The following is a 12,127-nucleotide window of genomic DNA, read 5'->3' as shown; positions in this document are numbered from 1 at the left end:
CCTTCCCTGGGGAAGGGCCCGAGACACGCACACACACTGTTGGGGGAACACTCCCCTTTCCCTGGGCTCCCCTGGAACACTGATCAATACAATCCATCCCCTTCCTGCATTTTAGCAGAATTTCCCAACAGCCTCCCACTTCCCAGACTGGGGCGGTGATGTCCGTCATCGATGATGCTACAGACCCACTGTCCCCTGGGAACATCTCACTGCAGAGGGACTCCTTCTGGGAAGGGTTTCTATGGTCAAGCCCAGCTGTGCAGCCAGACTCTTGAGCAGCTTCGATCCAGGGCTAGTTCTTCCGGGATGCAGAGAAACAAAGGCCAGAGAAGGGAACATCAAGCCTCTTCTCTGTGCCAAGTCCTGGGCAGCACACTTGGCATCCCTTAGCTCACTATAGTGTCACAATAAGCTCTGTGACATTTTACACACTTTACAGCCAGAGAAACTGAGACTCAGGGAAAAGCAGCTAGGAGGGAGCACAGAAATAGAAAGTGCTAGAGCCAGGATTCCAGCACAGGCCTGTCTAACTCCAAAGGTCTTATTTTTACAAGATCATCTCAAGCTATCCTACTGAGGTACAAAACACTTTCATATCCATCTCTCTCTCTCTCTCTCCATCTCTCTCTCTCTCTATCTATCTTACATAATCCTCAAAATATTGAGGGCAGGGCCAAATAGAGAAAGAGGAATAACTTCCAAAATGATTTTTTTATGGCAAAAAAAATCATAAATCCAGAAGAAGGAGAAAAATAAAACAGGGGGTAAAAAACACCATAGAACAGATGGAACCAATAGAAAGTACAGAGTAGATATAATCCCAAATACATTTATCTTACATTAAGTATAAATGGACTAATGTTCCCCCAAAAAGATAAAGATCATCAGAATGGAGAGAGAACAAACTGTCTGGGGCTTACAAGAGATACACTCAAAACATCATAAAGATTCAGTAAAGTTGAGGGAACCAAAGTCTGAAGTCCCTGAGGCTGCATGTAGGAGATGATCCCTCTCTTAGATCTCAGCCCTCTGACTTGTCCCTTTCTTTGCCTTGGTGACCATGGTCCTGTGAGCATGTGATTAAATGGCAGACATTCAGGCATCAGCATTAGATGAACAAACCATGTGACTCTGGGCTTTCTTAGGTGATCTGAGCCTCAGTGTCCTCCTCTGAAAAATGGAACAATAATTCATACCTAATAAGGCTGCTGTAAGAGCCAGAGACAACTTATTCTGGCACCGGGCACACAGTGGAACTCTTACTATGTTTATTTTTTGTTTATATTATAATTTTGTGTATCTATGTAATTGATAAGACTCTATGGGCTGTCCCTGACAGTCTGATAGAATATCAAAATCTTTTCTCTGTGTGTTTTTGGTAGGGGCGGAGCATGGTGGGATCTTCCTTCTAGGCTGGGAAATTTGAGTGAGGTCAAGAGGTAATTCCAGGATGCCCTCTTCCTGTTTGTTTGCAAGTCTGACTAATCTGTTGCTCTGTCTTCGATTAGGTCACACTCTTGCTCAGATCCTAACCTTGACAATTTCCTACAGTCCATGTGTCAGGGTCCCTTCTGTCTCCAAAGCACCTGATGGGTTGCTTTCTGCCCTCTCCTCCCCCCTGCAGGCAGACAACTGCTTGGTCTTCCCTGCACCCTGCTTTAAGACTGGCAGGCTCTCTCTACGGTCCCTACCAGGGCCTCCCCTCCTCCTTTATCATCCAGGTTCACACTCCCTTTTCTGCAGTTCTGAAATCTGAAAGCTTTAAAAACCATACTTAAAAAAAATAAGCCTGATATAAACTGATTTGGCTGCAAATCTGGTCTGCCTGCCATGAGGTTATTTAAAGTCTTTATTATGTCTCTTACTGCTCATACATTTCACCACAGCAACTTTGCTGTGTTTAATTGAGGGTGCTGCCCCGGACCCTGCTGGGGTGTTATGTAGCGTCAGCATACGCACCACGTGACCCTTCTGAAATCTGGAAAGCTCTGAAAACCCACACGTGCCTGAACCCAGGGCTTCAGATGGAGGGCTATGAATAATGACAGCCTGAGTGCCACCCCCTCCCGCCCCCCGCCCCCGCCGTGTGGGTGCTTTAGGTACTTACCACTCATCCTGGTCACAACCTTAAAGTGAGCAGTTGCCCTCCATTTCACAAATGAAGATACTGAGGTCCAAGGTTACAGAGCAGCCAAAGTGGCCAGACCAAGTCCTTCGGAGTGCCCAGCCTCCCCCACTTTCTCCTTATCTAGTTCCTCTTCTTTCCCGGGGAGTGCCCCGCCCCCACCCCCATCGCTCCCTCTTCTCTGTCCTTTGGATGCTTCTGGGACTTCTGTATACAATAGTGCCAAATTTTGTTTGTTCACTTGGCAGTATTCATCGAGAGCTTCTCACACCCTCATGTGCACACAAAATCTTAAGATGCTGGTTGGTTCTGGTTCTGATTTAACAGGTCTGGGTGTGGTATTGTGCATTTCTCACAAGCTCCCAGTTGCTGTTGGACCCCACTTTGAGGAGTAAGGGGCTAGGGGACAGGTGAGGATACAGAGCTGAGTAAGACTCCATCCCTGCTCTCATTGCGTTCATGTACGAGAGCTCTATATGAACCCGATAGGGACATCAGATGGGTGGATACTATTATTATCCTCATTTGACAGATGAGGAAATGAGCACAGAAGGGTTAAGTAATTTGTCCAAGGTTACACAGCTTAGGAGGGACAGAGCCAGGCTTTGAACCTGGTGAATCTGGCTCCAGACTTCACGCTGTTAACTACTACACATGACACACGTTGGAGAGATGGACCCTCTCAGTGCACGGTGATGAGTCAATCATTGAGGGCAGGACTGGCAATGCCAGAGCTCCGAGCGAGGACTGGGTTCCTTCTTGGCACATGGTGAACTTTCAGGGTAACTGGGACTCTTCCCTTTAAAAAATATTTTTAAAAGATTTTATTTTTCAGCAATCTCTTTTTTTTTTTTTTCAGCAATCTCTATACCCAATGTGGGGCTTGAACTCACAACCCTGAGACCAAGAGTCATGTGCTTCACTGACTGAGCCAGCCAGGCACCCTCAAACCATTCTCTTTAGAAGCTCTTTCTGGGGCACCTGCATGGCTCAGTTGGTGAAGCATCTGTCTTATACTCAAGTCATGATCTCAGGGTCCTGGGATCAAGCCCTGCATCAGGCTCCCTGCTCAGCAGGGAATCTTCTTCTCCCTCTCCCTCTGTCTGCAGCTTCCTCTGCTTGCACTTTCTCTCTCTGTCAAATAAATAAAATCTTAAAAAAAAAAGGCTCTTACTGAAATGGATTGTGCATCTTCCTGCTGTCATAATTTAACCTTGTCTCGAATAACTAAAGGCCATGATTATGATTACTGATGTGACTATTCTAAAACCTCCATTCTCAAACCATTAGCTTTTAGTTTCTCATTGCTGTTCCTACGCTTGTTTCCAATAAACTTGGGCGGAGAATCCAAGTGACCAGTCTTGTTAGAATTCTGTGTAAAGTAAGGGTATATAGGCCTGGAGTGAGACATAAGCAGTTATTTTGGGTTTTTTAAAAGGCAAACATGCTTTAGCTTTTGTGCATGGAATTTTATGAGATTCCGTTTGGTTACTGATTTACATATTTTTGCTTATTTCCTGGTTCCTAGATGTGTTTTTTTTTTAATATTTATTTATTCATGAGAGATACAGAGAGAGAGGTAGAGACATAGGCAGAGGGAGAAGCAGGCTCCACGCCGGGAGCCCGATGCGGGACTTGATCCCAGGACTCCAGGATCATGTCCTGAGCCCAAGGCAGACGCTCAACCACTGAGCCACCCAAGCGTCCCTCCTAGATGTGTTTTTGAGAGTCAAGGGGACTGGATAAGCATCCTGTATATCTGATTTTCAAATTGGAATGTAATCAGACTCCCAGGGGAATTTTTCAAAGCTGCCTGGAGGCCCATTTTGTACTCTCAGGTGACTGTGGACTCTATGTTTTGAAAAATTGCGTTTGGAACCATTGGCACTTATCAAGCACTTAGTGTATCCTCCGTGCACTGGGCACTATGGATGAGAAAACCTGTGAGCCCAGTCCTCATGCCATACAACATCGAGATGAGTAGACACGTTGAAACATGTGAAGTCAACTGAGGCTTGTTCACTTTCCAGCAGAGAGGGATAGTGACAGTGGTACAGCAGCATCTGAGGACGTGGGTGGGGAGGGGAGGAGATGCCCCTTGATGTGGTGTGAACGGCTTGATTGTGGAGTCAGCAAACCTGGCTGTGAGCTGCCAGCAGGTTCGTATCCCCTCTGAAGGTCAGTGTCCACATCTGTGAAATGGGGATAAGCTGCTCTGGCTCCCAGGGTGGTTGTGACGACAGGATGTCTGGGAAGGCACCATGCCAAGGGTGTGCAGTGAGACGCTTGCAGGCTGCAGAGAACTCAGACCCGCTGTGCTCGCTTCCAGGAGGAGGCTGCACGGTGAAGCTGTGCGGGAAGGTAGGAAGCCCAGACCGCGGGCTCCTCACACAGAGTAGCCCTCTGGAGCCCGGGGTGCTCCTTCTGGAGTCCTTGGATGCTCATACCCAGTATGGTGATGGCCTCCCTCCACCTCATGTCTTCTGCTGCCTCCTGGCTCCCACCCCCTGGCTCCTGTCCCCCGCCCTCTCCTGGAGTCGCCCTCAGCTCCTGCCCACCTACTGGTCCTCTGGTTTGCGAGCAGCCCCGTGAGGGCCCGCGTGGAAGCCACCGTGCAGGTGCAGTCCGGGAGGGCTCCCCGGGCCTGTGAACCTGCTCGGCGCCAGCCAGACGCGGCCGGGGTGTGGGCGCCGCGCTGTGGGGCTGCGCGCTGTCCTCGGGGACCCGAGCCTTTGTAGAAGGAGGCCAGCGCGAAGGCATTCAGCCGGCCGGCGACCGGCGACCGGCGGGGCCAGCCCAGGGGCGCTGCGCGTCGAGCGATCTGGGGGAGGCTGTGATGCCCTCGGCCTCCGCGTGCTGCAGGGTTGGGGGCGGGGGTGACACTCTTCGTCTGCCCCAGACGCTGGCTTTGCCGCGTGTGCTCCCTGAGCCCGTGACTGAGACCTGCTCGCACTTCTCCGCGAGGACGTTCACTGCAGCACTGGCCATAGTAAAGTTCCAACCAGCTTGTAGGTCCGGCGTGGGAGGACGAGCGACCTGAACCGTGTTTGGGTACATTTATGTGACAGCACGCACGTATACAGCGAGAGTTGTAGGATCAAAGAATATTTAATGGCATGAAAAAATAGTTATTTTGTTAAAAAGGTTTTTTAAAAATTTATTTATTCATGAGAGACACCCAGAGAGAGGTAGAGACACAGGCCGAGGGAGAAGCAGGCTCCCTGCAGGGAGCCCGATGTGGGCCCAGGACCAAGACCGAGGCCAAAGGCAGCCGCTCAACCACTGGGTCATCCAGGTGCCCTAAAATATATTTTTTTAAATGCCAATTTGGTCTTATTTGTATGTGTGTATGCAAATGTGTTTGTGTCCATCTATCTATATATACATAATCTACGTAGAAAAAAACTAAATTGTTATAGGAAAAATGTTAGTAGTGCTTATTTTTGGAGTGATATGGCACATTCTGTTTTGTTTTCTTAGTTATGCTCTTCTCTTTTTTCTACATTTTCCACAACAAATGTGTTATTTTATAATCAGGAAAAGAAAACTATCATTTAAAAAAAAACAAAACCCTAAACTGTGTCTTCAAAGGGGAAGAAAAAACTTACAATGCATTGTCTATTCCACACTTTTAAAAGATTCATAGTTTCCCTGAGGGAGTTGTATTTTCAAGGAAAATGCAGTTTTCCATTAAAGTTACAATATTCTGATGGTGGAATTTCCAGTGTCAGTGACCTAAAAGGTGTTTGGAGGACAGCAAAGCCTCCTGGTTGCCTTGAAGTCAAATCCCAGAGGCCTCCTCTTCTGGATTTCCTCCCAGGGAAGTTGTAAGGGTGGCTGGAGGTCAGGGAGGTAGAGGCATCCAGAGTGGACAGAGCCAGGACACTTCCTAGGCAGGGCACCTTGTGACCAACATTAGAATAAAATGGACGTTTATGTCATCATTGACAACAGTGACCGTGTCTTTGCTTCCCTTCCTGGGAAAATCCCTCTCTCCAAAGGGAAGAGAAGAGGAGAGAGAGGGAGCCTCAACAAAGTCTATCAAGCTGCCACCACTGATGACCTCAGGTATGTGGGGGAGGGGACAGTAGGAGGAAGAAGAGGGCATTTTTGAGGGGGGAGGGGCAGAGGGAGAGAAAGAATCTCAAGCAGACTCCCCACTGAGCTCAGAGACCTCCACCGGGGCTTGATCTCACCACCCTGAGATCATGACTTGAGCCGATACCAAGAGTCAGACACTCAACCGACTGCCCCACCCAGGTGCCTTGAGGGCATTTGCTTTTTAACTTTTGTCCTTTATAACAGTTTTAAAAAAAATTAAAAAATAAAAAAAATAAAAAGAGCATTGCAGGTAATTTTTATTTTGTTCATATGTGGTGGGTTTTTTTGGTAGTCCCCCAATTTTTTTTTTTTAATCATGAACACAAGATACTTTTGTAAGGGTGGGGGGAAATTGTCATAATGAAAGGACCAAACAGATGTGGTTGGCCACAGGGAGGCCATCCTGCTGCCCCCACCTGCAGGCTGCTGACTGCCCTCACTGGAGGGCTGGAATCCTTGGGCTGGCAGCTGCTCACACTTGGCAAGAGGGTGCAAAATAGAGCAGAGAACAAGCAGTGTTGGTCCTCTGCTCCCTCCAGCCCCTCTGAGCAAATCTCTGACCTCTGGGTGGTAGGCCCGGTAGTCTCCTATCAATATGATAGCCTTAGCTACCTCCCCAGGCTTGACCTCCTTTGTGCCTCCCTGCCCCGTGCCAGCTGCCTGGCCTCCCTGCTTAGCTGGACTCTGGCCTGACCCCTTCTGACCGGCCCTTTCCTGGGGCTGGGAATGCCCCGGCCTTTCACTCACTGGCACATGGTACTTGGCTGAGCACTGATGTTACAACTGCAATCTCAAGAAAGGCACATCCAGCCTTCACATGGGCCGTCCAGAGTTTATTTGGCCTTGGAAGTCAAGGCCCACTCTGGCTTAGCAGGTGAGGGTAGCACAAGATAAACAGAGAACCCCGAGTGAGATGGGGTGCCTGGCCCTAACTTTACGAGGCCGCCTGCAAAAGCATCATGGATTTGGAGGTCCTAAGACACCTGTCAAGTCATTGCCTCCCATAATTGCAATCCCAGCTGTGGGACCTCGAACATGCCCCTCTGAGCTGTGCTTCCCTCCTCTGTAAAAAAGAGATGATAAGGATCTCTTTAACCCCAGATACTGTCAGGAGCAAAGAGGTTAACGTTTGTGAAAATGCTTTGTGAGCTAAAGGGCTTACATCGTATTTTCTATGACGACCCATTCTGGCACTTTGAGAAGTTTAAAAAACTCAGCTATTTCTCAAGTGTTTGTTACCCACTAACTGTGCGTGCCCAGTACTTGACTCACTCCCCCTAACCGGTCAAGAAACAGGAGAAGATCCATGCTGCTTGTCAACAAGGCACTTCTTATCAACTTGGGGAAATGGAATACTCACGTTAAAGGTCTGTTTTCTTTCAGTGACTGGCAGCTTGAATCCGTGGTAGTGAGCATGGGGCAGCGGAACCTCAATTTGGAGGTAGACAAACCTGAGTAAATGGGGCTCTTTGCCTCAGTAAATTCCAAGAGACTGTGGATAAGTCTGTTTCTTTCACTGGGCCACAACTTTCCAGGTGATGAAAAAGAAATAGCAATGCCTGCCACATGAAGTCGTGGTGAGGACTAAAATAATGCATAGAAAAGTGCCTAGCGGGGTCAGTATTATAAATATCTGCAGAGTGAGGAAATTAACAAGGTTCCCCTTGCTTTTAATTTATTTTTATAAACATTACTTATTTTTAAAGATTTATTTATTTATTTGAGGGAGACAGAGTGTGTTCAGGGTGGGGGGAAGGGCAGAGGGGGAGAGAGAGAGAGAGACAGAGAGAGAGAGAGAAGCTCAAGCAGAATCCCTGCTGAGTGCAGAGCCCAACCCGGGGCTCAATCTCACGACCTTGAGACCACAACCTGAGTGGAAGCCAATAGTCAGGTGCTCAACGGACTGAGCCACCCAGGCAACCCTAACTTATTTTTATTTAGGGTAAAAATAAATATGTATTTAGCATCTTCACAATTTTTAAGTATCCAGTTCAGGAGTGTTAAGTATATTCACATTATTGTGCAATAAATCTCTAGAACTTTTTTATCTTGCAAAACTGAAACTCTATGTCCATTAAACAACGATTCCCCATTTCCCCTCCTCCCCCCAGCCCCTGCTAACCACCATTCTACTTTCTGTTTCTCTGAACATGACCACTTTAGATCCCTTCTGTAAGCAGAATCATGTAATATTTGTCTCTTCATGTCTGGCTTATTTCACTTAGCATAATGTCCTCAAGGTTGTAGCAGGTGACAGGATTTCCTTCCTTTGGAGGGCTAGGTAATATTCCATTGTATGGATGGACCACCTTTGGTTTATCCATTCATCCTTGATGGACGTTTGGGTTACCTCAACCTCTTGGTGGAACTGTGGATAACACTGCAATGAACATGGGTATGCAAATATCTCTTTGAGACCCTGCTTTCAATTCCTTTAAATAGATATCTAGAAGTAGGATTGCTGGATCAAATGGTACTTCCGTCTTTTTATTGTCTGAGGACCCTCCAGACTGTTGTCCCTAGTGGTTGTACCATTTCACAATCCCACCAACGGTGCACGCTGGTTCCAGTCTCCACATCCTTGCCAATGCTTGTTACTTTCTCTTTTCTTTTTTTTAAGAGTGGCCATCCTAATGGGTGAGAGTAAACAGGCTCTTTTTTTGTAAAACTATTATAATTTCTTCTCACTGCTCCAGCAGTGAGACTATTGAGTCTGGTTACATGACTGACCCAGTATTTGGCCAAGGGAGTGTGCTTTCTTTGCAATCGTTGGAGTACCAAGCAAAGTTAGGTAGCCACACCGGTGCTTTTGACCTGCTGAGAATTGTCAGCTGTGGCCTGTGGCTGGAGAAATGCACACATGAGCTGTTAAGGCAGGCCAAGTCTGCCACTATCTTTGCTTTGATTCAAAAGATGCCCCAGAGGAAACAAGGTCCTCTCAATGGGGCCAGATCCCCTCATGCAGCCCCGTCACCCTTTTCAGTGGCCTGTCGTTGATGTTATCTTACTCCTGACATCTGTCCCAAGGTTACCTTTGGTGAAGGAATTGTTGTTGACAAATTCAAAGCCAGGACAGTTTGGCCCTGTTGAAGGAGCTTTGTAGAGCCTCGAGGCATGACTGAGGGCCAAAGAGGCGGCCTGTATTGGGGTGCTGCATAGCTCGAGGAGGACTCCATGCTTGGGAAGCTGGATGGAAAGCTCAGGTGCTGCCCAGAAGAGACAAGAGAAAATTCCAGATTGGGGGGCGAGGCCTGCAAAAAGAGAACATAAGCTGGATGTGCAATTGAGTGGAGCCAGTGGTATCTCCTAAAAAGAGATGGTGTGCGCAGTGGTCAGTGCATGGCTTGTAAAGTGAGTTAAGATTTGGGTTCAGGGATCCCTGGGTGGTGCAGCGGTTTGGTGCCTGCCTTTGGCCCAGGACGCGATCCTGGAGACCCGGGATCGAATCCCATGTTGGGCTCCCGGTGCATGGAGCCTGCTTCTCCCTCTCCCTCTCTCTGCCTCTGCCTCTCTCTCTCTCTCTCTCTCTCTGTGTGTGACTATCATAAATAAAAAATAAATAAATAAAATAAAAAAAAAGCAAAAACAAAATAAAACAATAACAACAAAAAACTTAAAAAAAAAAAAAAGATTTGGGTTCAAACGCGACCAGCTCCACCAGTTACTCAACGTGTGGTCCCAGGCAAATTATAGAACTTCTTTGAGTCTGTTTCCTTATCTTCAAAATGGGATTATTTTTTAAAAAGCAGTGGCGGCATGTAGGGGTTGGGGTGTGCCTGGCCGGCTCAGTAGGTAGAGCGTGTGACTCTTGAACTCGGGGTTGGGTGCAAGGGATTACTTTTTTTAAAAAGGGAAACAAAAGTGCAACCTCAATGAGATGTTGTGAGACCAGTATTGTTTATCAAATGGCTACTATTTATCAAGCACCCTTTGGGTTCTAGTGGCTTTGTCAAGCACCTTCTAAACACACAGTATGAGACAGTGGTCAAGAGTGTAGGTTCTGGGGTTTGACAGGTTTTGGCCAAAAGCCCAGATCTGCTATTAACTGTGGGACCAGAGATGAGACTGTTTACTTCTCTGGGCCTCAGTCTACTCATCTTTAAAACGGGGATGATAAGTGGCAATGATAATGCCTGTCTCTCCAGGTTAACATAGGCATCGGGGAGGTATCACCCAGAGCTGGGTACCCAGTGCAGGTGCTTTCATTCAACATGTTCATGACATGCCTACTGTGTGCTGGCGCTGTGCTGGGGACAGGTGATCAAGGACGGATTAGACACAACTCTGCCTTCAGGAAGTTATACTTCAATGGACAAGACAGACAAGAAAACAGCTCATTTCAACACTGATCTGGAGTGGGCAGGATCGGACGAGTGCTCTCCACTAAGGCAGTCTTGAAGCGGCCTTTGCAAGGAGCTTTTACATACAGTAAAGACGTTTCTGATCAAAGCTTGGCAGAGCTGATGGAGAGGGGACATTGCTTCCAGCCCCCTCTTGATGCCTCCTGTTTTTCCGGACTCCTGTTGGAGTTTTGGGCGTGGGAGGAGCCCTTCATTCTTTTTTGTCAGTTGTATCTTTCCAGTATAAATGGGAGGAGTGTGATGGAGCATCCCGAGGCTTTTTTGAAAATCATCCTGGTGTCTATTCCAAGCTGGAGAAGAGGTTCACTAGAACTTGCTGGAGAGTTAGCATTCTGGAATGAAGATGCCATCAGAGTGAGAGCAGCAGGAGTGGGCTGTGGTGCTGGAAAACTGTTGGCCCAGTGTCTGGGGGTCAGGAGAGAGGGCAGTCGTCTTGCCCAAAGGGCCTCCCAAGAGACCCACCACTGATTGCTTGGTACCCTTGTTTTCCCTGGAAGAGTATCCTGCCTCCCGACTGGCTGAGAGCTGGCTCATCAGCTCGTGGCTACAGAGCACCTTTCACCCACCTCCTGGCTTCCAGCACATGCACCCTGCCTGTGGGGCACCAGGTTCATGTGTTTTCAAGTTGACAGCCTCCTGACCCCAGATGCAAACCAGAGGATTTGGACACATGAGCCTGATACGGTGTCAGTGGCGAGACAGTCTCTTGTCAACCTAGACAGAGGAAGAGAGAAGAGGAGCTGGGATGCCCCCCCACCCCCGCCCCACCAGGCCCAGCTGAGCCCAAAGGGGCCGGAGACTGGCCTGGGAGTGTCACTAACCCCAGCAGCCAGGCCAACCCTTCTCCCCCTCGTTGAGAGGGAGGCTCCAGGAATCAGCCAGCCTGGTTTCTCCTCCTCCACCAGGCCTGTCACCGTTTCCACACACAGCAGTGTCTGTGGGGGTGGAGGCTTTTTCCAGACATGTATTTAAGTGAGGAGAGAAAACAAGGCGAGTCACCCAGGATTTGCCAAGTCAGTAGGCAGGAACGCAACCCGAGAAGCCAAAAATAAGACACCGGTGAGGGTCACCCTGCTGTCCCGAGCTGCAGACGGTTCACGGCCCGTGCCGAACAGTCTATAATCACACTTTTGTTTGAGGCCCCTGATCCCAAGGCATCGGTCTCCTGGTTGGAAGGTAGTAGAGCCCTGATTGTGGGCAGTGAGTAATGGTGACTCAGGAAAATTCACAAGGACACAGGGAACATCCCCGAAGTCATCTGGGGACATGCCCTGGTTCCCCCTGCCGGTCAGGGAGCCAGGAGTACTGGTCCCCATTGTAAAGGAGGAATTTCTAAAGTTTTCTCTGGAACTTTGGCAGAATTCTATGGGATCTTTCAGAGGAAGTATCAGACTTTGGGTGTTTTTCTGGGGGAAATTACTAAAAAATTTTCATCTTTACATCTATTTGTGAATTCTCTTTACTCTGATGGAGCATTTGTTACTGCTACAAACAGTACTCCAGAAAGCAAATTATGGCAGTAATAATAATAGCTAACATT

General features: G+C 48.1%; 1 long non-coding RNA gene across 1 annotated transcript; it reads left to right on the top strand.

The window, feature by feature from the left end:
• The first annotated feature begins 458 nt into the window (after positions 1 to 458).
• Positions 459 to 7,793, top strand: LOC111098149. Its single transcript, XR_005367367.1, has 3 exons — positions 459 to 578; positions 6,127 to 6,193; positions 7,610 to 7,793. It is a non-coding gene; the product is annotated as an uncharacterized LOC111098149 (long non-coding RNA).
• Positions 7,794 to 12,127: the final 4,334 nt, after the last annotated feature.

Source organism: Canis lupus, chromosome 12 (assembly GCF_011100685.1).
Source record: "Canis lupus familiaris isolate Mischka breed German Shepherd chromosome 12, alternate assembly UU_Cfam_GSD_1.0, whole genome shotgun sequence".
NCBI lineage: Eukaryota > Metazoa > Chordata > Mammalia > Carnivora > Canidae > Canis > Canis lupus.
This window is presented reverse-complemented; position numbering and strand designations above follow the sequence as displayed.